Genomic DNA, 24,666 nt, shown 5'->3' with positions numbered 1-24,666 from the left:
CATAAGTCCTGTGGGGCAGGGAGAGGGGGGCGGAGCAAATGGAGCAAGTCAGGGTGACACAGAAGGGCGTAGGAGATGAGGAAAAGTGGGGCTCAGTCCAGGGAGGCCTCTCGGAGGAAATGTATTTTGCATTTTACTTTTGCTTTTAGACTGTGAGCCCACTGTTGGGTAGGGACTGTCTCTATACGTTGCCAACTTGTACTTCCCAAGTGCTTAGTACAGTGCTCTGCACACAGTAAGCACTCAATAAATATGATTGATGATGATGATTTTACCCCAGCACTTAGTACAGGGCTTGGAACAAAAAATTTTTGTTGTGATTGTTGTTTTTAAGGTACATGTCAAAGGCTTACTTTTTACTGCATACCATTCTAAGTGACCCTCTCAGGATCGTGCCTGGAGAGTTTCCAGTACTCTACCAGTCTCGGCTAAGGGAGGGAGAGTCATTCATTGCATTATCCATTCTATTCCCTGCATGGCCAGTGGCTGGAGAATGGAAGGCAATCTGCTACAAGTCAAAAGTCACCTGTGCTGGGCAGCAGGGTCATGGAAGAGAGTCATCATCAATCGTATTTATTGAGCGCTTACTATGTGCAGAGCACTGTACTAAGTGCTTGAGTCGAGGGAGGAGTATCAATTTTACTGCGTGGAAAGAGACAACGGTAAACCACTTCTGTATTTTTACTAAGAAAACTCTACAGATACACTACCAGAACGATTGCTGGTGGAAGTGGGCCGTTCTGGGAGAGATGAGTCCATGGAGTCGCTATGGGTCGGAAACAACTGGACAGCATAAAACAAGACAAGACCATACTAAGTGCTAAGGTAGATACAAGATAATCAGGTTGGACACAGACCCTGTTTTATATGGGGCTCACAGTCTAATTAGAAGGGAATTGGATAATAATAATAATGACGGCATTTATAAAGCACTTACTATGTGCAAAACACTGTTCTAAGTGCTGGGGAGGTTACAAGGTGATCAGGTTGTCCCACAGGGGGCTCACAGTCTTAATCCCCATTTTATAGATGAGGTAACTGAGGCCCAGAGAAGTGAAGTGACTTGTCCAAAGTCACACAGCTGACAAGTGGCAGAGCCGGGGTTTGAACCCCTGACCTCTGACTCCAAAGCCCGTGCTCTTTCCACTGAGCCATGCTGTGAGAAACTGAAGCACTGAGAACTTAACTGACTTGCCCAAAGTCATCCAGCAGAAGAGATCACACACAAAACACATAGTAAGCACTTACCAAATACTATTATTATTATTTTTAACAATATTAACTAAATCTTTCCCCTCTCCGATGAAATCCTCTTTCCCCTAATTATCCTGCACCAGGAATGATCCATGGAACTTACAGCAAGCTGAAAAACAATGCCAGTTAAGCAATGCACCAACAGGCTACCATTGGGACAGACCCTCCAGGTCAGCAAGATGACTTGGGCAAAAGGCCAACAGCTCACTTTAATGCGTGGGATGTATTTTCCCATGATTGATTGCTTCCTCAATAAATTAGGAAAACGCTTCTCCTCTGAAACCAATGAGTTATTGAGAGGCCTTTAAAAGAGTAAATTTTCTCTCCTGTCATTTTCGGGACAGTAATGGTATTGCTGCAGTCACAGAGAAATATAGGGCTGCCCTTTCCGTAGATGACACTCGCCTAAAAGCAGAAGTTACAATTGCTAAAACAGTAGTTTGGGGGTCAGAAGAAAAGTCCTCTTTCACCAAGGGAATCAATGTTGACTCCAGTTTAAAGTGGCTGTCAGAATGCCACAGCATATTCATGTAAGGCTCTGGATTTGGTAACCACTCCTCTAGTGATGAAGCAGCGATTCCACTGAGCAAAGGGTGGGTGAATTGAGGCAGTATAGACAAATTACTTGATAAGTCTGGCCAATTCTGTCCCAAATCTTCCTCTCTCCCTGTCACCTGAGATTTCATTTTCCACAGAGTTCTCCCTGTATCCACCAAAAAAAAAAATTCCTTTCTGTTCAGCAGCTGACAACTTGGAAATTTCCAGGGCAACCACTGGCATTCAAAAACATTTTAGATGTTTTTTATTCAGTCCTCAAAGGAGTAGATACACAAACATATATAAATAACTCAATCAATGATTGATTGGAACCACAGCATCAGGACAGGCAAAGACCATTCGCTTTCCAAAAAACATTAACAAAGGAAATCTTTTGCAGTTTGTTCATGCTAAGGACAAAGACTCCCTCTTGGTCTAAAACAAGACCTGGCTTCTGGCTGGGCCGAGAAAAATGTACCAGGTGGTACTATTTCTATAATAGATTTTTATAAATGTTGCTGCTCAGGAAAGGTGAAATTGTCCCCTGTCCTTTGAAACAGTTCTGCATCAAGGGTCCTGAGCCAACCCATCCTGGAAGTGAGAGACAGCGGCCAGGGAGAGCGGCTGTCATTTGAAGGAGGCATAAAACCAAGGTCCTGGCCACTTAAAGTCAATAAAGATTTCAGGAGGATGTATTTTCCTTGACCATCCTGGATAAATTCCAGTTTGAATAATTGACTTTAACCCCTCTAAATGTTTCAGCACCAAAGAATATTCTAAATGCCCAGTGTTGTATGCCACTGAGGAAGTCTGTGAAATTTCCCCCTCCTTCCTTCCCTCCCTCCTCCCCCCGACCCCCAACAAGTTGGCTGCATTTCAAAGAAGAGAAATAAAGAGGAGGGAAAGGATTAATATTTTTTAATGAGAAAGAAGGAAGGAGGGAGAACAAGAGGGAAGTAAGAAGAGCAGGAAAAAGCAAAGCACACCAAAGCTGGAAGATCCTTTGGGATGAGAAATGCAATAAAATGTCACATATTATTATTACTATAATCAACAGCTCTGTGTGCCATGACTGTATTTGCTATTTCTGGCAGAAACAACCATCACTGAGTTTCTGTGATGACAACTGTGTATAGAGACTAAGCACATCTGTCATCAGTTTGTAAAGAGCAGTTAATCTCATCATTAAAAACTCTCATGACATTCATCATAATATCAATAATATATCGGTCTTGTTTGGGGACAGTGTACCTAGGACGTAATGTGTCATTTAGCAAAATTTGTTGCAATTCAGTGTTAATAGCTTCTTAATAGTGCAGAGGTTTAAAAGAGTGTTAAATTGTGCTAAATGTAATGCTCCGATTTTGTGCAAGTATAATGACAGTGTTTACAGTTTTGTTAGCCTACCTAGTCCTAGATACTAAAGGCAGGGGAGGTTATTCTAAGTAGTCAGATTTCTGAGTCTTCTTTAAGTCATAGCTCAATGTGCTTGATGGCTCTTTTGGGAAAACTTTGCCACCCAGCTCCATGAGTTCAAATCTCCTTTATCCTCTAGAGTGTAAGCTCACTGTGGGCAGAGAACATATCCACCAACTCTGTTGTATTGTACTCTCCCAAGTGCTTAGTACAGTGCTCTGCACATATTAAGGGCTCAATAAATGATTGATTGAATGAAAATATTATATTTCTGCCATGCTCTATTTGATTGTCTTCCAAAAGACATGCCAACCTTCAAGATTGTGTTTTCTACTTCCCTGTCTGTCTCTGTTTGGTTGGACGGGATGCTGCCGAGATTAAATAATTTTGGAATCAAGTGCTCCCGAAACTCTTTGGCCCTATGTGTTCTGTGTGTAAGGCTTCTCTAGTACAGGTTGATAGGATGCCTGTTTTCTTCAGATTTATCACCATTTCAGAATGACTGACACCAAGATTTATAGGTAGTTCAAATTACTGGCAAGATACATGGAACCAAGTGCTCTCCTGGTGTTTCCAAACTTTTCCTAATGATCAAAATCAGCATTTCAGCTGTATCCCACCTATCTAGAATGTTAAACTAACCCAGACTTAAGATGGGTAATTATCATAACTAAGGAGCCCTACTGGAACAAGAAATCTCTCCTGTATCTAACCTACTGACCAGGATTGGATGTCTCTGTAAGAAATCATCTACCTGGCAGCCATTAATACCGTGGGAAGAAATGGGAGATTACGCTAAGACTGGGTCTCGTCTGATCCTTATCCCATCCCCTAGCAACAACGGCAAAATTGAGAATTAAGTCTGGTCATATTTATCCTTCTCGCTCCAGCCACACTTGAGATTAAGGAATCCAGATGCAAGGATGTGACAGAATGTGGTTCTGATATCTGAGAAACTCATTCAACTGAACAGCTAAAAGCTCTGCTGTAAAGCCATTGAACACTTCAGACAGGAGATGTTACACCGTGATGTTGTACAAAACCACAACCAAAAAATCATGCAGATTTCTGTGAACTGTTTTTAAAACGTTATCAAGCATTGTGGACATTTAATTAGCATGAAGGAGAGTGAGATTTTGTACCAGCCTGTCAATCAATCATATTTATTGAGCACTCACTGTGTGCAGAGCACTGTACTAAGTGCTTGGGAGAGTATAATGTATCAGAGTTGATGGAAACATTCCCTGTGCATAACAAGCTTATAATCAGTCTCTGAATGTTCTAGTCATACCCAGAGTTGAATGTCATTATTGAATTCTCCTACTTAATCAATCAATTGTATTTATTGAGCACTTACTATGAACACTGTACTAAGCGTTTGGGAGAGTACACTACAATAGAATTAGTAAACCCCTTCCCTGCCCATAACGAGCATACATCTAGAGGACACAGATATTTATATGATACAAATAAACAAGTTTAAAAAAACAAATCAAATCATGCAGCATTCCCCTTGGGAGATTGTCAGAGTGTCGTACTAAGCTCCAGAACAAATTAAAGTTCTACAGGACAAGTGTAGTGTTCAATTTCCTATCTGCTGCATGACTTGGCAATTGAGGACACATTCAACCTCTAGAACCATTCCATTAATATCACTTAGCATTTTAACATCAGAAGACAGAAAGGATCACAGAATCAATGAATTAATCACAGCCCTTTACTAAGCACTTGAAAGAGTACATTAGAGTTGAGAGACATAATTAAGTTTATCATTATTATTATTTATGGTATTTGTTAAGCACTTACTATGTGCCAGGCATTGTTTTAAGCACTGGGGTAGATACAAACCAATCAGGTTGGAGAGAGCCCCACATGGGGCTCACAGTCTTAATCCCCATTTAACTGACAAGCAACTGAGGAGGCACAGAGAAGTTAAGTGACTTGCCCAAGTTCACACAGCAGAAAAGTGTCAGAGTGGGGATTAGAACTCAGGCCCTTCTGCCTTCCAAGTCCTTCCTCTATTCACTAGACCATGCTGCTTCTCTCAGTTAATCAATCAATCAGTGGTATTTATTATACCCTTCTGTGTGCAGAGCACTCTACTAATCACTTGGGAGATTATAATAGAGTTGGTAGATATGATCTCTGGCCTAAAGAAACTTGCAGTCTAAAGGAGAGAGGCAGACACTAAAATAAACTGCAGATGATTCTTAGAAACTAGTTAGTCCACCAGCACTGAAGCAACACTAAACACATCACTCTTTTTCCTCCTTCAACATCACTTACCATAATTGCAAGCAGCATTAAGTGCTTACATCCACTGCTGAGGTGCTCCTTGAAATCAGGAAAGTTAACACCTGGGGCTAAGATGTAACCACACCTAACTCATAGCTCTAAGTAAATGATGGACCTTGCTCAGCTCTCAATTGGTAAATGAGAAGATTTATTCACCTTTTAAAATTCTACAAAGGGCTTATCATAGCCTCACCTTTTCCCAAAATCACAAGAGGCATTTACCACTGCAACCCCAGCACTCCCTTTCCCTTCCCCACCTGCTTCTTCCCAGAACAGGGCTGGCAAGACATCCCCTTTCTTCACAGAACATCAAAGCCAGAGAGGGGGAAACAGTGGCTGTTTCACTTTGCCTTGCTTCCCACTGTGGACTCCAACTAAAGCCCTCAGCAACTACTCCGACTGAGAAAAAAGAACACCCAGTCTTCAGAAAGAATGAAACAGGAAAAACAAACCATCTTGTGGCAAAGCAAAGAACAAAGGCTGGTGTGATTGAGCCTCAGAAAACACTGCAGCTGAAGCATAACAGGAATGGCCAGATAACTCAGCGTGGGGAGAGAAAGGCAGTTTCAGTCATGCCAACTCCCTTCAAGTAAAGAAGCATAACTAATGTCGCCTCCCGTCGGAAACTTTTTCCAACAGTGAGAAAGTGTCTGAAGAGTAATCTCAAAGGAAGAAATCTGCTTCAGCTGAGCGGTAGCAGAGATGGTGACAATTCAGGTCCCTTTTCTCCCCAGGGAGTTAGTAAATAAGCAGGAAGAAAGTCACGGTAGCTTGACGGCCACATAAAGCATTTTGAGCCAATAGAGTTCTGGCAGTCATGCATGGCTCCATGACCCATTTGTTGATCTCTCTCGCTCTCTCTGCTCCCCATGATAGTCAATGATTGGCTGGAAATAGTCTAAACAGGAGTGTTAAAATCCTCAGTGCAGGGGCTTCCACTTGTTTCCCTTCCAACTGAGGCCAAGATGAGGCTTTTAGGGAAGGGCGGCAGGTGATGTTCTATTTCAACAGACAATTCTACCCTGGGTTCCTGCAGGGAATAGGAGACAGAGAGAGGCAGTCAGACAGAGAACTAGAAGAGAGAAGAGAGGGTGTTAGGAGAGCGGGGAGAGAGAGCATGTACAAGGAGAGAGAATGCTAGGAGGAGAAAGATGAAAGACAGAGGGAGTGAGGAAACAGGAATGAACTTGTTGGTGCCTAAGCAGGACCTTAGGCATGATAATCATTATTATTGAACCAGAGGACTACATCTCCTATCACTTCTGGAGATGTGAGGGACAGTGAGGTGGGATTGGCATTTTGGTGGTGATAGAGGGGTGTCTCTTGAACTTTAGCCTCCTAGCACCTCAGTCTCTATCCCTCCAAAAGAGCACTTTGGATCTTTTATCATATAATACTCCTGGTGGTGCTTATCTTCTCTTCATTTAGGCCAATCAAGATCCAAAAGAAGCCCAAGTATTATTCATGGTCAGTAATCACAAACATCAACATTTCTGGCTACGTGTTTCTATGGAGCTGATCATCGTAGTAGTGAGGCACTATTGTAATTTTCACTGCATGTTCTTTAACAATACAGGAGAGAAGAGATGGAACAATGAGAGGAGATTTCTGTGTCCCAAACATTTGGGCAGAGCTGAGGGATGCGGAGTCAATTACCAAATCTAGCAAGGGGGAATGTTTGTCTATCCTGGTTTAATTTCCCTTGCTTAAGTATTGAATAGAAATGAGGAGAAAATGGGAAGAAATGTTTGCTTTTCATTCATCATCTGCTGTGGCAGTAGCAGAAGTAGTAGTGGTGGTAATGGAATAAACAGTAATAGAGCTTAACTAGATGCTTAAACAAGCATACATAAGAATAGAACATCATTAAGAGTGCATCAATCAGTGATATTTTTGAGCATTACGTGCAAAGCACTGTACTAAACCCTTAGGAAAGTACAATGCAATAGAGTTGGTAGGCATGATCCCTGCCCACAAGGAGCTTACAGGCTACAGAGGGAGCTAGGTATTAAAAGAAATTACAGATAGAGGAAGTAGTAGAGTACATGCACATAAGTGCTGTGGGACTAGGGTGAGTAGCAAAGTGCTTAGGGGGTACCCAGCCAAGTGCACATTTGAAAGTGGGGGGAGGGTGGATGGGGAAGATGAGAGTTTAATCAGGTAAGGCCTCTTGGAGGAGATGTGATATTAGAAGAGTTTTGAAGGTGGGGAGAGTGATGGACTAGCATATATGAAAGGGGAGGGAATTCCAAGCTTGGAGAGTTCCAAGCCCAAGGAGAATGTGGGCAAGGGGTCAGTGGCAGGATAGATGAGATCAAGGTAGAGATGTTAGGTTAGAGTACCAGATTCCAGTGAAACTCTAGATGGAAAGGGGAGAGAGATCGGCCTATTCACTGGGAAGCAGAGGACACTTCCTGGCATCTTCAGGGGGGCCATCGTCCCCTCTGATCAAACCCCACCCCCTCGCTAGTCTAGCTCAGACAATGAGACACTTCAAAGGGTTCCACACTCCCAGACAGCCACCATTCCCAGTCACCGCCTCCACAGGCATGTGAGAAACTCCTTCTCTGCTTCTTATGGTTCGAATGATGACAGATGATATGCATCCCACATCCTTACACACGCATTCATTTTTTCAACAGAATCAAAAGATACATCCAAGTTGCAGTGCCTTTGCCAGTGCGATTCATCTAAGCCAAATAGTTTATTAATAATACAGTGTGAAATCCCTGAGTGCCCCACATGACAGTGTTTTGAATGAGTGTTATTTAAAAGCATGGTACAAAAAACTTTGTAATAAATTATACTGCACAAGCTTTTTTAATTTTCTTTTATTGCATCTTGGCAGGGTACGATAAGAGTACATTGAATAAAAGGAGACATTCCCCATCATGTATTAATTACAGCAATATTAAGGGAATGTGTGGATGTGCTGTCGGGAGTGAACAGTGGCAAACAGTGGAGACATGTGATATTTTTTAAACGGTTCTGTGCCCTTCCCCGCAAACAAAGGTGAAGGAGTGATGTGTGGCTGAGGCATTTCTTCCTCAGGCGGTTGGAATTAGGGGTTGACCTGAAAGAAGTGTAAGAGGTGTATGGCATAGTTGTGGAACATAAGGGACTTTGTAACTCTGTTGATCATGTGAAATCACTATTACACTGTATTTTGCACAGTTACAACCAACGGTATTAACTGAGCACCTACTAAGCACTTGAGTGTGTTACAGGGGGAGACCTCTTGCTCAAACCCTCCTTCCTGCAAGTCCCTCCCTTCCTCATCTCAAAGATCACTGTACTACCCATGGTTAAAGCCCTCCTAAAATTCCATCTCTTCCAGGAGGTTTTCCCTTATGGATTGCTCATTTCCCTAACCCAATTCTCCATCTACGGCCACTTCAACACTTTTGCATCATTTATGCACCTTAGTGGTTATGCACATATCTTTAAACTTTGCCACTTCCCCTTACCTGTAATTTATTTTAGTGCCTGGATGTTTACTGTTGTAGTGTACTCTCCCGAGAGCTTAGTAGAATGCTCTGTACACAGTAAGTGCTCAATAAATATGATTGAATGAATGCCTAACCCATGACCCTGTAAGCTCCTTGATCTTCGGGATTGTGTCTACTATTACTCACTCCCAGGTGCTTAGTTTGGTGTTCTGCAAAGTAAGCATTGAGAGAAGCAGCATGGCCTAGTGAATAGAATATGGGCTTGGGAGTCAGAAAGCCCAGGGTTCTAATCCTGCCTACACCACTGGTCTGCTGTGGGACCTTAGGCATATTGCTTAACTTCTCTGTGCCTCAGTTAACTCATCTGCAAATTGGGGATTAATAATAATGATAATAATAATAATAATAATAATAATAATAATAATAATAATAATAATAATAATAATAATAAAGACCATGAGGTCTTTGTGGGAAAGGGACCACATCCAAGCTGATTAACTTGTGTCTACCCCAGCACTTAGTATATTAGTATTGTGCTTGACACCTAGTAAGTACTTAAATATCCCCCACAAAAAAAAATCCAATAACTACGATTTACTGATCAATTAATACAACCACTCTTGAAACTGTTGCAATAGTTTCAAGGCCACCTACTATGGTATTCATTCATTCATTCAATCGTATTTATTGAGCACTTGCTGTGTGCAGAGCACTGTACTAAGCGCTTGGGAAGTACTGTGTTCCTAGTCAACACTCTTTTATTTTGGGGGCAGTGAAATTAGCCACACTTTTCAGCATGGCCACAGTTGTCAAATGGACCACAATAAACTTATCCCAGGCACTTCCATTTGCTGAATATACTTTTCTGACTTGGCTGTCAGTAGTGGCTTCTCCCGGACTTATCCTGAACAGCGGCCATGGTGCTCTATGGCTTTATTTAACTGGTTTCTTGCTTGCCTGGTTTTACAAGTCCATAAAATGTTCAAGACCTTTAGATGAAAGTGTCTGTTCATTTTATTGTTATTGATATTATTCTGCTTTGAACATGAAAAATGATGTTAACTAGGATGTTCAGGATAATAGAAAATGCACTTAAAATCACCTTTGGAGTTACAGCATTTGTCAAGATGCCTTTCTTAGTCAAGAACATTGACTTTAATGTTTGAGGGGTTGTGATTTTCTTTTCTTTTTTCTATGAAGCACATCCACCTGGTATAATTTCTTTCTGCATTTTCATTTTTGAATGTCTGCGATGTGGAAGGCATGTACATATGCTCAAGAGAAATAAGGATCACACGGAAAGGAAAAGTGCAGTACATATTTTACTAGGGGGGAAATACTTTATACTTTTCAGAAGTAAGCTATAGAGAGGTTGGGAATAAATGAGGTAGGAAACGTTCATTAAGCAAGCCTCAACTGCCTATTTCTCAGAGGTTTTAGAGACAATGTCCTTTGAATTTCCTATTTTCCCAAAAATCTGTCCCACTAAGGATCTTGAAAAAGATTTTCTGAGCAGTTTTGCTGTAGATTAATCTTTTTGCATGTCAAAGTATCAGGTTTCCTAACTTATGGGAAAAGGGAAGTATAATTCATGAAAAAAAGACTAATTTTCAAAGAACAAGGCAAAACTAAGGAATAAAAGCATGAATTAAATTTTCTCTGAAAGCATTTTGGTAAATGAGTAGAGAGTTCAATAGGATGAATTCAAAATTTGACTTCATATTCGGAATGCAGCTTTTGGAGCACACAATTTCCTCTCTGATGATCTCAGCCCGCTTCTTTATATTTCACCCCAGGCAGGTGAGCTAAATGCTAGCAGATTCTAAGATTTAAGTTTGGGAATCCAATTCATAAGGCAAAAGCCTCATGGACTCACCCTAACACCCAATTTCTTTGCTTATCTCTGGAGTGGGAGGAAGGAATCCATTCAAACTTCCTGCTCACCTAATAATAATGATAATGTTAGTAGTTGTATTTGTTAAGTGCTCACTGTGTATCAAGCACTGTATTAAGTGCTGGGGTGGCTTAAAGGTGATCAGATACCACAGTCTAAGTAGGAGGGAGAATAGGCATTGATCATGCCATCTTTGGTTCTTGGCGATTTTCTGTGGCTGCCATTTTGAGGCTGGGACCAGCCTTGTTCTACTACTGGGAATGTCCTGAAGCTTAGGCATAAACTTGGTACATTTTTGGGCTAATCATGGGCCGGGAATCTGTCTACCAACTCCGTTATATCATGCTCTCCCAAATGCTTACTACAGTGCTCTGCACACACTAAGAGCTCAATAATTACCACTGATTGATTGAATCCCCAGGAATTACCTCCAGATTGGAGGTGCAAATATGGAGGACTGGAAGGAATACTGATGTAGCTCTCTCAGACCAGTTTAGAATGGTCAAGGTATGAGAGAGAACTCATTCACTGAGGGAAATTGGGAGTGCAATCTGGCAGGCAGTAACATTAAGAAGAACTAATGAGACATCAACAGAGGAAGCTCACAGCAAAGGGAATACCCAGGATATTCATTTTTGGCCTAAGAGGGAAGCATCTTAAAGGACTCCCTGCCAATTCAACTGATTGATCCAATTCAGTCATACTTAATTAATGCTTATTATCTGCAGAGCACTGTACTAAACATTTGGGAGAGAACAATACAACAGGTTTGGTAGAGGAGATCACTGCCCACAGAAGCTTACAGTCTACAAGGAGTTCACAGCCTATTTCTTCTCTCCTGTTTGCATAATGATCTCCTGAATGCCCAGTTTGAGCTCTGATGTGGTCAGCACCAGGGGATGAGAAATGGAAATGACGAAGCCCATGAGACCTCATTCTCCCTTCTCCATCCTCTCCCTCCACATGTGCCCATGAGATGTTACTGCTATCTTTTATATGTTGTTTGGGCAGCAGTGGTCTTGGGGGGAAGGGAGCCGGGGGCAAGAGAGAAGGTGATAGTAGAGGCAATTTAATGGTCCTTCTCCCCCATTCAAACACAATCCTTCCCTCCTGCAAAGCAGGAGGCAGGTGGCACTCCCTTTTACAATCCCCTGTTTTCCACCTAGTGGAGTAACCAGCACATTTGGTCTCCCAGAAGTGTGATTCAGGCAGAGTCTGCTCTGAGATTGCTAAAATAATACAGATTTAAATAGGAATATAAATCATCAGAGGTTCAAGGCTGTTCTCTGCCATTTTTTGGAGGTGCTCCTGCTCTTTAGGTGCTCCTGCTCTCAACAGACTCTGTTGCTAAATAATAAGTCCCTAATTAAAAAACACTAGGAGCTAACACTTAAGTTGTGTAACATGTTGAATCTTCAGAATATACATCTTGCTATTTATAAGGTTAAAAAATGAAACAAAACACTGCCCCACTAACTGATCCAAAGCTCCTTGTAGGCAGGAACTGTGTCTATCTACTGTATTGTACTCTCCCAGGCACTTAGTACAGTGCTCTACACAAATTAAGTACTCAGTAAATATCACAGATTTCTTGACTGATTGATTGATTCCTGGACATGACACATACCTTGAAAGCATGAAAGTTGGCAGTGTTCCCATGAATCAAGAAATGCATGGGTTACATAAAATCTCAAATTGTGAATGGTTTAGCAAATTTAGCCAAATGAGCTGGGACTATGTCATTATTAAAACTGAATATGATTCAGGGATAAATGCAAAATGTGGTTAGGATTGGTATTCTCTGGATTCATCTCTTTACCCAAAGACCCTTTCTCTTTATGCCTCCTCTGACATATGTAATATTTCCTTTCCTATTCAAAGCCCTCCACAACCAAACATCCCCTTCCTACCCTTGACCTATTCCAAATTGTTCCTTTTGTAGGAAACAGCCTCACTGCCACATTGCATCTTCTTCCCCCCTTAAATCACAGACAGAGAAGCAGCATGGCTCAGTGGAAAGAGCACGGGCTTTGGAGTCAGAGGTCATGGGTTCAAATCCCGCTCCATGTCTGCTGTGTGACCTTGGGCAAGTCATTTAACTTCTCTGAGCCTCAGTTACCTCATCTGTACAATGGGGATTAAGACTGAGAACCCCAAGTGGGACAACCTGATCACCTTGTATCCCCACCACCCCCAGCGCTTAGAACTGTGCTCTGCACATAGTAAGCGCTTAACAAAAGCCATTATTATTATTAAGGCACATCTCCTGGAAAGCAGCTTTCCACAATTAAATCCACCCATTTTCCTAGCTGCTGGCAAACTATTTCCTCCATTCCTTCCCCTCAATTCACTCTGGACGTTACTGTTTTTCTAGGTACATATTAATTTTTTTCATATTTTCTCGTCTTTGACCTCCTTAATAGAGAAAAGCAAAGGTTGTATATTTCATGAAGTCTTTAAAGGGTTCTTTAAGGTCCCAGCACACTGTGATACCTCTATCTGTGATCAGTAATTATTATCAGGAGGCTCTCTCACTCATTGCATTAGCATAAAAAAGGCATGAATGGCATTTTATCTCTGGTCAGAAGTCAGTCTAAAAAGGGTTTGATGGAACCCCTGAAATCTGGAAGCTTTGCTCCCTGCAGTTCAGTCTTCCACGGTAAGAGAGAAAGTTGAAAAACCCAGGTGCTCAGATAAAATGTGAACTCTTAGTTGCATCAAAGGGCACAGTTGTGTCTTTGAAGGTACCTAGTGATTCATTGCCCTGAAAACTGTCACTTTCTAGACACTGACAAACCCCCTGAGAAAGTAGCCAAACATAGAAAGCCTGGTACTCTTGTTCAGTTACGATGGGTAATGAGTTTTCTGGATATCTTCTGGGCTTTTTGCTAAGTGAGCCGACAGTGTCATATTTTATAATCCCAATTACTTTAATCCTATAATGGAAAAATGTTAAACTTTGCGCTCTAAACCTCAGAAACATTGTCAAGCATCTTGGATGTCTTTCAATTCGTGAATTACCATCTCAGGCTGCAGTTGGAAGGTGGAGGCCAGAGGGAGGAGGAACAAAAATGTCATATCTAAGGATGACTTACGCTTCCCAGCCTAATTCCAATGCTGTGCTTCTCCCACATAACTCAAGCTGTTCAAAGAAGAGGGCTAACAAATTAAAGGTCCTTTCTTCCACTCCCAACACTTGCTGATCCTGACTCATTCCCCATCCTGTGAATATCTAACACTGAGTACTTCAGTTCTTCAAGGTCAGGAAAGTTAAGAACAGATTCTAAGAGCATTGCTGACCTGTGCTCTCCTTCTGGGATGGTTAAACTATTGAGACTCTAACCACAGCCTCTCAGAACTTAATTTGCTTTTCAATTCCTATGTGCATACCCACCCAGGGATCCTAAGGGTGCATGCAGTATGCGCTTTACAGATCTACAGCAGTAATGATGAGTATGGAAGGCTCCCACTGGGATGGATTGGCAGACAAGACTCGGTCCTGAGACTACTGGGCCAAGACCGAGCATGTCAGACTGATCCTAGTGATGAAGGGATGTGCCACATCATTCAGACTCCCTGTCTCTCTGCATGATCCCACTCTGGCTCAGAGTGCAACAAGATGATGATAATAATAATAATAATAATAATAATAATAATAATAATAATAATGACATTTGTTAAGCACTTACTACGTGCCAAGCACTGTTCTAAGTGCTGGGGAAGATTAAAGGTAATCAGGTTGTCCCACGTGGGGCTCACAGTCTTCATCCCCATTTTACAGAAGAGGTAACTGAGGCACAGAGAAGTTAAGTGACTTGCCCAAAGTCACACAGCTGACAAGTGGCGGAGCGGAAATTAGAACCCATGACCTCTGACTCCCAAACCCGGGCTCTCTCCACTAAGCCACACTGCTTCTCAAGTGCAGCAAACTGCCAGGTACATGTAAGGTTTATTTTTTAGGGTTGGTTTTTGTTTGTTTTTTACTTTCAGGAGTCATTAGCAGTCAAAGTGACCACAGCATTTGGCTATTTTGTCAACAGGCAGTTTTCACCACTCATGTAAGCCAGCTTGGTATCCTTCATGATTCTTCTTAGTCCAATCAATCCATTTCACAGAACATCTGTGAAGGTGGATCTTTAGTCAGAAACTTTCAGCACTGAACACCTAGCTCTATTAAGCATTCTCCTATGTGCAGACTAGAAGCCAGTGTCTCAATTCCCAGATGTGAGCTCTTTCCAATAGCAGGGCTCAGAACCAGAGAAATAACTGGCAACTTGGATCCTGCCGGATGTTTAAAACTTCTTGCTGAATTTGTATATGATCTTACCTCTTTGTGGAAATGGAATCTCTTGGTAAATTATTACAGACCCAATTGGTTCCTCCTGACCTAAAAGATGTTAGGTTCTTTCCAGAGAATCTAATGAAGTGACAATACAGTTTAAATACCTCAGTGAAGGACTCAGGCCAGTATTTATAAAGTATTTATTGCTCGAGAGTTCTCTAGGGTTTGCCAACCTCCTGTCGCCAATTTACTCTCAGTTCTTCGATCTCATTTATCCAACTGACCCGTTGCCCACATCCTTCCTCTGGCTTGGAAGTCCCTCCCCTTTCATAGCCGACAGTCTACCACTCTCCCCACCTTCAAAACCCTCCTAAAATCACATCTCCTCCAAGAAGCCTTTCCCTAATTCTTCATTGAGCTGATTTGCCTACAGACTTGAACTGGGTGCTCTTTAAGCGCTTTGATATTCACCCAGCTCCATAGCACTTACAGACATATCCGTAGCCTTATCCCATCTATAATTTATTTTAATGCCTGTCTTCCCCTGTAGTTAGCATTCTCCTATGTGCAGGAATCATTCCTTCCAACTTCACTGAAATGTACATCCCCAAGCTCTTATTGCAGTGCTCTGCACAAAATAAACACTTAAAAATGTGATTTATTTATTTCAGGCATTATCTTTCAACATTCAAACCAACTGATGGAAGTCAGGTGTCTCTCTTCCCATTTGAATCTCTGAAATGAAGTTCACAGAGGTCATGTGACTTGCCTAAAATCTCCCAACATATAGGTGATAGGCCTGGAGTTTGAATCCAGATCTTCTGGTTTCCAGTCCAGGGATCTCTCTTCCAATGACCTCACTGTCCTTCTTCACACCCATCCTGGCTGGCAGGTGTCTGCTGAGAAATGCAGCTCTCCCACTCCCAAGGGCTACTCAGAAGGCATTTCCCTTTGCAGCTGGAATATTTGGCTTCTTTCAAAAGGCCTTGATAACAGCTCAGCAATGCTTTCACTTAAAAAAGGAAAATTCCAGCTTATTCAATTTGCTAATCTGTGAGGAAATTGGCAAATTCCTGAGTTTGGTTAACAGATTTATAGCTACTCTGTTACCACTGTTCAATTTCAGCTCTGGAGAAAATAGAGATCAAGTTTGTGACCAAGTTTGTGACTTCCCACTGTGTCACTTCCAGCAGCTGTGTGGGCCAGGAGGGTGAAAGGAAGAAGAACTACATTTATCAGGCCTCCTTCTTCTCTAAGCACCTCAAAGGCCCAAAATAGCCCTTAACATCCAGATACTTTTCTGCAAAAAGTGCCTGGAAGAACGTCTGGCTTCAGATCTTAGCCTGTAATTTTCCTCAAAAGTTTAGACAAAAGTTTTCAGGTCCAGATTTTGACGGTGAACTCAGGTACTGAAGGTTTTGTGGAAGAAAGGTGCCATAACTTGGGAACCAGTCCCAAGAGTGTAAGTTCCTCTAGTGCAAGGGCTGTATGTGTGACTTCTAGCGGGTGTTTTTCAAGTGGTTAGCATATTGCTCTGAACCCGTGTGCTCATAAACATTGCTGATGCTGCTGCCAGCTCCTTTGCCACATGCCAAATGCTGCACAACTGAATGCTCCCCTGCCCCCCATCCAAGTGGGAGAGAAATGAGGTCAATGAAGGAAGTTGAAGAGCCCCTCTAGGGCAGATACTTTCTCCGCCAAGCCCAGTATGATACTGCACCAAATTGAATGAAAACTTCTCTGGATGAAAGACTGAGGGTCAGGTCTTCCAACTGAGGTACACAGTGACTTTTTCATAGTACTTGTGAAGCACTTACTATGTGCTGAGCACTGTACTAAGCACTGGGGTAGATACGAGATAATCAGGTTGGACACAGTCCATGTCCCATACAGCGCTCACAGCTTTAAATCCCTATTTGACAGATGAGGCAACTGAGGCCCAGAGAAGTGAAGTGACTTGCCTAAGGTGACACAGCAGACAAGCAGCAAAGCTGAGATTAGAACCCATGTCCTCTGACTTCCAGCCCCAGGTTCTTTCCATTAGGCCACTCTATTATTCAGCTCATTGATGCCCAGCAATTTCTCCTTGTTAACCAGTGAGGAACTCATTCTTGATTCCAAGTAGCATTTCTTGCCACGCTGCCATTCTTCACTCAGAGCCTGCTCTTTCTGGTCTCTTTCTGAATCTCATGCAGGTATCTGGCACAGTTGTTTCACAGAAGATGGTAGGACAGCTGACTGACTGACCAGACAACTAACTGACCAAATGACTGAAGTTGAACCAAATACCTCAGCCTGTTGTGGTGTTTATCATTACTTTCCCCTACCATGGTGCTGCTGTATCAAACATGAACCACTCAACACTGAAAAATAATAACAGAGTGAGAGTCCATTCCTCAAATCCACACTACCAACCCTGGGATGCAGGAAAGCAGGTAGCATGAGATCATTCCATCCCTTCTGGAGGAAACAATTCATTCCCTAGGGCTTATTGAGTGAGAGGGCAGCAAGTTGCCAGCCCAGCTACCTGAAATAAGGACTGGAGCAGGGAGAGATGGGAGGCAGGGAGGTCAGAGAGGAGGCTGGTGCAACAGTAAAGGTGTGATATGATAAGTGCTTGGACCAGTGCGGTAGCAGTTTGGATAGAGAGGAAAGGGTGGATTTTAGTAATCTTGTGTAGTTAGTACTGACACGATTTGGGGACAGACTGAACACATATTCCATAGGTTGAATGAGAGAGATGAATCAAGGATAATATCAAAGTTACAGACTCATGAGAGAGGGAGGATTGTGGTGTTGTCTACATTGATCATAAAGGCAGGGGGAAGACAAGGTTTGGGTGAGAAGATGAATAGTTCAGTTTTGGACATGTTTAATTTGAGGTATCAGTGTGACATCCAAGTAGAGATGTTCTGAAGGTAGGAGGAAATTCGAGACTGCAGGGAAGGAGAGAGGTCAGACTTGGAGAGATACAAATGAATTATCTGAGGTAGTGGGTATAGATAAAGCATAGAAGTGGACCCAGAACTGAGTCTTGAAGGCCCTTTTACCTTGCAACACAGCTGAATCTGGTCCAGTTCTGCCTCAACACAAGAGAGGGAGTGGATGCTAGAAATTTCATTTTTTTCCCTCCCAAAGATAGTCTGTTTGTCACCATTATGCTAGTAAATTATGACTTCCATAAATGAATGGGGTCAGTCACTGATATGTCTTTGAGAGTGAAGGTTTTGACAGTTCTTTCCGAAGGTTAATGAACACCGTTGTTAAGTGGCTCCTGTTCTGCTCAACTGCCTTCTTATCTGGCTTATTATCACACTTGACTCCCTAGGAACTCTCAGCATGTTGTACAGCAGGGGAGGATTGAAAGAATTTTCTGAATGTAAATTATGTGGCCAACAGTTTTCTGATAAGTCCTCTAGATTCTCCCCCCACCCAAGCCTACCTTTCTTCCTGAGACCTTCTCCCAACACTTTTCTGCCACTGCAGGACTGAGCTGCCTCTGTCCAGTACTCTCCAGAGCTGTTATCCTTAGGGAGGTCTTCTACATTAAAGAAAAGCAGGAAGACATTACCCACCCCTTGCTCCAGATTCTGCCATTCATTTATCCATCTTCCCTAACCACACTCTTCAACTCCACAGTATGGAACAAGATTTTTCTTTACCACCCATCTGATACTATTTTTAAATGGTATTTTGTAAGCACTTATGTGCCTGGCACTGTACTAATCGCTGTACTTAACCTACAATCTCTGACTTGCCAGTAAATAAAGCAGACAATTAAAAACTATGAAAAAAAATTGGGGGGATCAAAATTCAGAAGCACCAGGGTAGAAAACAGGTACAGTGAGGCTCCCATACACTGATTCTTTATATTCAAAAATAATATCAATTCTGTTTTGCAGAGTGATCCCTGCTATAACTGTTGGTCCCTCAGGATCACTGGGGTGGATTTACCGCATGGATAGATATCCTGTCCAGGTAACCCTGATGAATCTGAGGGGTATGTTTACTGGAGCAGCTCCCAGGATATAGGAGTGTTGAGTGAACAACAGAGGAAAAATGGATTAAAAACTCCTTTTATATTGTGCTGTCCAGGCTGGGAATGGCCTCACAGAGGCTAAATAATGAAGTCACTGGTTGCCTTCTTAAAACTCAAGCTTCTTGAGGGTTAAGAGTTTGTTCTTTGTTGAGCTGTACTCAAGGAACTAAGGTGACCATATCTTTAAAATATTCCCTGAATATACTTTAATATCATGACCTCACAACATCACCATTCACCCAGAATTTGGCATGGGACACAGATTACTTTTATTGTACTTCCCAAGTGCTTAGTACAGTGCTCTGTACACATTAAGCACTCAATAAATACGACTGAATGAATGAGTGAATCCATCTTCTTCTCCAAATCCACATGAAAAAGTTCAATGAAGCCCCCTATCTGATGTGGGTTGAGGAGTGGGAGGGGTTGTAAAGTGAGGTCGCCTGTGGCTCCTAAGTCCCTGGAATGGTTTCACTGTACTCTCCCAAGTGCTTAGTACAGTGCTCTGCACACAGAAAGAGCTCAACAAATATGATTAATCGATTGATTGAAGCCAGGAGTGCGTTCAGAAAGGGGATGGGGGCTCCCTTTGCTCTTTAACAGGATAGGATTTGGAGAAGAGGACATGATAAAAATAATTAGTCACCTACTCTGAAGTCTGCACCTGGGATTTTATAATCAAAAGTATTTATTAAGAGCAATATGGTTATATACTTCAGAATGCATAACAAAGCATATTATATAGATGCATATACATGATATTCTTTGTTCAGCGGATATATATGCATAGCTGCATATGCATATGCTGGACAATAAGACATATTGTTCAATATAACAATAAGATAAATTATATATAGGGAGGTTTCAGAGCATGAGTTGAAAACATGAATTTGACAACATTCCTGTCAGAGGAATTTACAATCTGAGGGACTCTGCTGAACAGACAGTAGATTCTTAATACTTTTTGATTGATTGGTTGATAAGGCAGAAGACAAACACAACAGCAATGAAGAGTTGGACATTATGCAGTAATTTGAAAATTCTTCAACTAAACAAACATAAAAAGCAAGTGTAGGCTGGCCTGGTCCTTCACCCCAAGACTGAGAATCCCACCCTCTGCAGCTACACCTCCCAGGCTACTAACTAGGAAGTAAACTCTTAGGCTTCAAAATGAATGATAATAATAATGGTACTTAAGTGCTTACTATGTGCCAAGCACTGTTCTAAGTGCTGGGGTAGATACAAGTTAATCAGGTTGAACACAGTCCCTGTCCTACATTGGGCTCACACTCTTAATCCCTATTTTACAGATGAGGTAACTGAGGCTCAGAGAAGTTAAATGACTTGTCCAAGGTTGTACAGCAGACATGTGGCAGAGCAAGGATTAGAACCCAGGTCCTTCTGACTCCTAGGCCCTTGCTCTTTCCACTAAGCCAGTAACAGCAATAGACTGGAACAAAAATTTGACTTCCCCATCCAAAATGGAAACAAATGATCTCCCTTTCCATAAGCAGTAAGATCAGATTAAGTGGGAAATCATAGTTGTAAAAGGAGAGGGCAAGGAAAATTGAGGAATTGCTGAACTAAAAGAAGGAAGTAAACACAGATGCTTTGCAGTATGCAGTTTACTCTCCCAAACACTCAGTACAGTGCTCTGCACAGGAGTGATTGCTCAAATAGCACTGATGATGATAATATGTAGTGTCAGAGGAAGAGAAAGAATGAGCAAACAAGATGCCACTGCTTGTTACATTTCCCAAAAGTCAATAATCAGTGGCATTTATTGAACACGTAATTGAACAATTATAGATCACTTACTAAGCACTTGAGAGAGTACAATAACACAGAGTTAGTAGACACATTCCCTGTCCAGAAGGAGGGAAAAATGTCACTATTTTTCCAGGAGGAACATCTCCTCTAACATAGGCACCCAGAATATCATTGCTCAAACCCACCAGACCACTCCTCTGCAAAGTAGACCCCTTTTTCCACCACCCTTTACCTTTGGATAGTAAGAATATGGGTCTAGAGAGAAGAAAGAAATTCCCTTCCCTTTCATCTTCCTTGCCTTGAGTTCTGTGGAGCACCTAGTTTGAATGGAGAAAATAGAACAGTGACCTCTGAGCTAACTTTTCAGGGAATCAGAAATCCGTTGTTTTGTTTCCTAACCTTGGTGACCAAGTTCTCCTCCTGACTTCAATCAGAAAAGATCCTATATTTTCCCCAAACTAATATGATAGACTAGTCTTAAAAAAACTCACCCAAACTGTTTAGCTAGCATTAGGTTTGGAGGAATACTCTCATGATTCTGGAAAGATTATCAGACATCTTTCCTTCCACCTTAAGCCTCTTTAAACACTCACTGACTTTAATTGCAGAAACTTCTCCCCACTGCCCCCAGGAAAAGAAATGAGATTTGCCTTCAAGAGCGCTCACTCCAAATCCTCACTTTAACACTCCTTTCTCTTCTCTCCTGTTTTCTCCTTTTCTTTCTCTCCCTTCCAGGTGAATTTCTGACTTTCTTCTTTTTGGCACTTCTGTCACGTTAGAGAAACAGGCTCCAACAAGACCTTGCCACTTGCCTGCGTTTTAATGATAATAAATTCAGTTATGCATAGCACATTTATTTACCAACATGCTGTTATGTGACTTCCCAGTCCGTCTGATTCTCCTCAGACTATGAGAGAGGAGGCCCACATACCATATTCAGGCTAAGGAAAGGAAGGACTGAAGTGTCCCTCCCACAGGTGATGGGTCTATAATCAAAGAAGGAGAATAACTTGGGGGTTGGATTATAGCCTTTAACAAGTCAAAGGGAGACTCTGCAAGTGTCTACAAATGAAGTGGAAAATATTCTTCGAAATCCCAATTTTAAGACTATGGAAAGAGTTAGGCACCTTTTCAAATATGTTTTTCCAACTAATGCTCCTGCATAGCTTAAAATTATCCTGACAGAAAAACAATTGCAGTAGCTTTTAAACTAATGATACAATCCCATGGATAATTTCCTCTAAATAGCTCAGAGATGTGAATGAATGAATCATATATCACTGCAGGAAGCAATTTCCCTCAATGAGTTCTACCTGCTGGATATCACAATGCATTACAGACTGAGTAAAAGCTCTCATTTGAAATAAGACACTGAGACCAGCTCTAGAGCAAAACCTACACCCTGAGGGTAGGACAGCTATGAATATATTTAGAACTTTCCTGGAGCACTTGTGTTCCAAATGTCTTTTTCTAAGCTTGGCAACTCACTTTGTAAACTAATCCAGTGACATAAGTGACTTTCAACAATTCTTCACAGGTTTCCTACCCTTCGTGTGGGTGAGTGTTCCCCAATGTGTTGCTATATTACAGATGTCTTAACAATATTCCCCAGAGGTTTATCTCTCTTTGACATTCAGTATGCGTCAGGCTCATTGCAGTTCTTCTAAATAACAGGGACCTATAGAAAACCAAATGTCAGCTTCCAGTAAGCTATAATGGAAGAGAAATCATGCAGCTCAAGTGTAAACAGGTTCCCTTGCTGATTTGCTTGTTCCTAAAATGCACTTAATGCACATATCTTTACATGCTACTCCTTCCTCTTAGAGGTAATTTATTTTAGTATACGCTTTCCCCGCTTGGTTGTAAGCTTCTTAAGGGCAGGCACCATGTCTACCATTATGTTGGGCTCTACCAAGCACTTAATTCAATGCTCTGCACACAGTAGGTGTTCTATAAATACTGACTGATGTGATTGGTTGAAACATCATTTTTTATTTGGCACATAGGATAAGATAAGGCTCTTGGATAATGATATCTCATAAATTCCACAGGCTGGAATTCTCTGTACAGAAAATTGGCTTGTTTCCCTCACACATCCGTGTAGCAAACTTCCACTGAAATCTACACTTGCTTGTAACCTACCTTCACTGTAATCTAAAACTGTGAGAGAACGACAGAGAAGAAATTAGCAAGGCAAGTTACAGACACTTGACCACCTGGAGGATACCATGGATCATTACATAATCACATCACGTGAGGACCATTCAATACCCTGAATTTATGGAATTTCTTCGGGGGTGGGGGGTGAGGAGGGGACCCCTGATCCACCCACATTGATCCCAAAGTCTCTGTGCTCCCATTTCCAGGTCCACATCCTCACAGGTGCTGTTTCTGCCTTGAACTGAGTACTTTACATTTTGTAACTGCCGTCCCCACCCCGCTGCTACCCCCTCTCAGGGTGCACCCTGAAGTTATTGCTTACCTCACATACCCCCTGAATCCAACCCTGAAAATTATTGGCAATTTCAGTGGCCATTTCAATTATTTAAATGCCCATCCTGTAGGAATGAGATGGAGGGAACAAATTCATTGAATTGAAGGAAGCCAAAGAACAGGTTTTTGCCATAGCTGACCTAGGGGTTCCACTTCATCAGTTGTTTTTGGTAGTAATGGCTACCTCCAGCAGGCTGCAATGTGAGGATGAATTCTCTGTACGTGGAGATTGATTAAAAGTTGTTTTGTTTAGAGGTTTAGAAATTCACTTCCGTTGCAGATGACAATTTTTTTTCCAGAGATGAGCTGTTTTTCGTTCACTTTGCCAAACTGGCAGGTGTAATTGCTCAAAGATGTTTTCAATTTCAATCCAAAGTATTGCTCAACAAGTGAAGTATCTTTTTCTTCCTTTTTTTTACTTAAATCACAAATCAATTTCCAAAATACTGCAAATCATTAACACTGAGTTAGGGGCTTCTTTTCTCTACTGATTGTAACTGTGAATACAATGTTCTGTACTGCCTATGGTTTCCAAAGCACACTGCTCAGATGTGTGTTTAGCTATTAACTGGCCTTAAATTCTAGCCAGCAGACTTGTTGGGGATTTGAATTAGCACTGCTTCTTGTGAGAATTCAGACGGATGAGGCAAATGAAATTATACTGCTGAAATTCTGGCCCAAGAAGCCCAGTTCTAAAAGTCACAAGAAAGGCCTAAGTGTGCTGAGGAAAAGATGAAAGGAAAATGAGCACCTGGTTTATTTTATTTGGATCAATGGACATAGCCTTATTGGAAGGACTCTCTACCCAGTAATTCCCTCCACTATCACCATTCTGAGCACATGGAACTAGTCACTGGGCTTGGAGAGCCAAGTGGGTTGGGGGGCCCCCTAGACTGCAAGCTCCTGGGGGGCAGGGATCATGCCTACCAACTCTACTCTACTTTGTCCTCCCCAAAGTGCTTAGTGCAGTGCTCCACGCACACAGAAAGCATTCAGTAAATATCACTGATTGATTGATTTATTGGCCTAAATTAACCATTTAGGCTGAAGAAACAACATATTAGAAGAGTAATTGGCAAATTTCAGTTTCTCACTTAACACAGTTTTAGGCAAGTGGCTGACAGACTGGCCCACCACCAGCATTATTTCATTCATTCATTCATTCATTCATATTTATTGAGCACTTACTGTGTACAGAGCACTGTACTAAGGGCTTGGGAAGTACAAGTTGGCAATA

The 24,666-nt window shown here is 41.8% G+C and overlaps 1 non-coding gene across 1 annotated transcript; it reads left to right on the top strand.

Moving 5' to 3' along the window:
* Positions 1-378: 378 nt before the first annotated feature.
* LOC119938874 lies at positions 379-516 on the top strand. The gene has a single exon (XR_005454570.1). It is a non-coding gene; the product is annotated as a small nucleolar RNA SNORA7 (small nucleolar RNA).
* Positions 517-24,666: the final 24,150 nt, after the last annotated feature.

Source organism: Tachyglossus aculeatus, chromosome 16 (genome assembly GCF_015852505.1).
Source record: "Tachyglossus aculeatus isolate mTacAcu1 chromosome 16, mTacAcu1.pri, whole genome shotgun sequence".
Classification (NCBI taxonomy): domain Eukaryota; kingdom Metazoa; phylum Chordata; class Mammalia; order Monotremata; family Tachyglossidae; genus Tachyglossus; species Tachyglossus aculeatus.
This window is presented reverse-complemented; position numbering and strand designations above follow the sequence as displayed.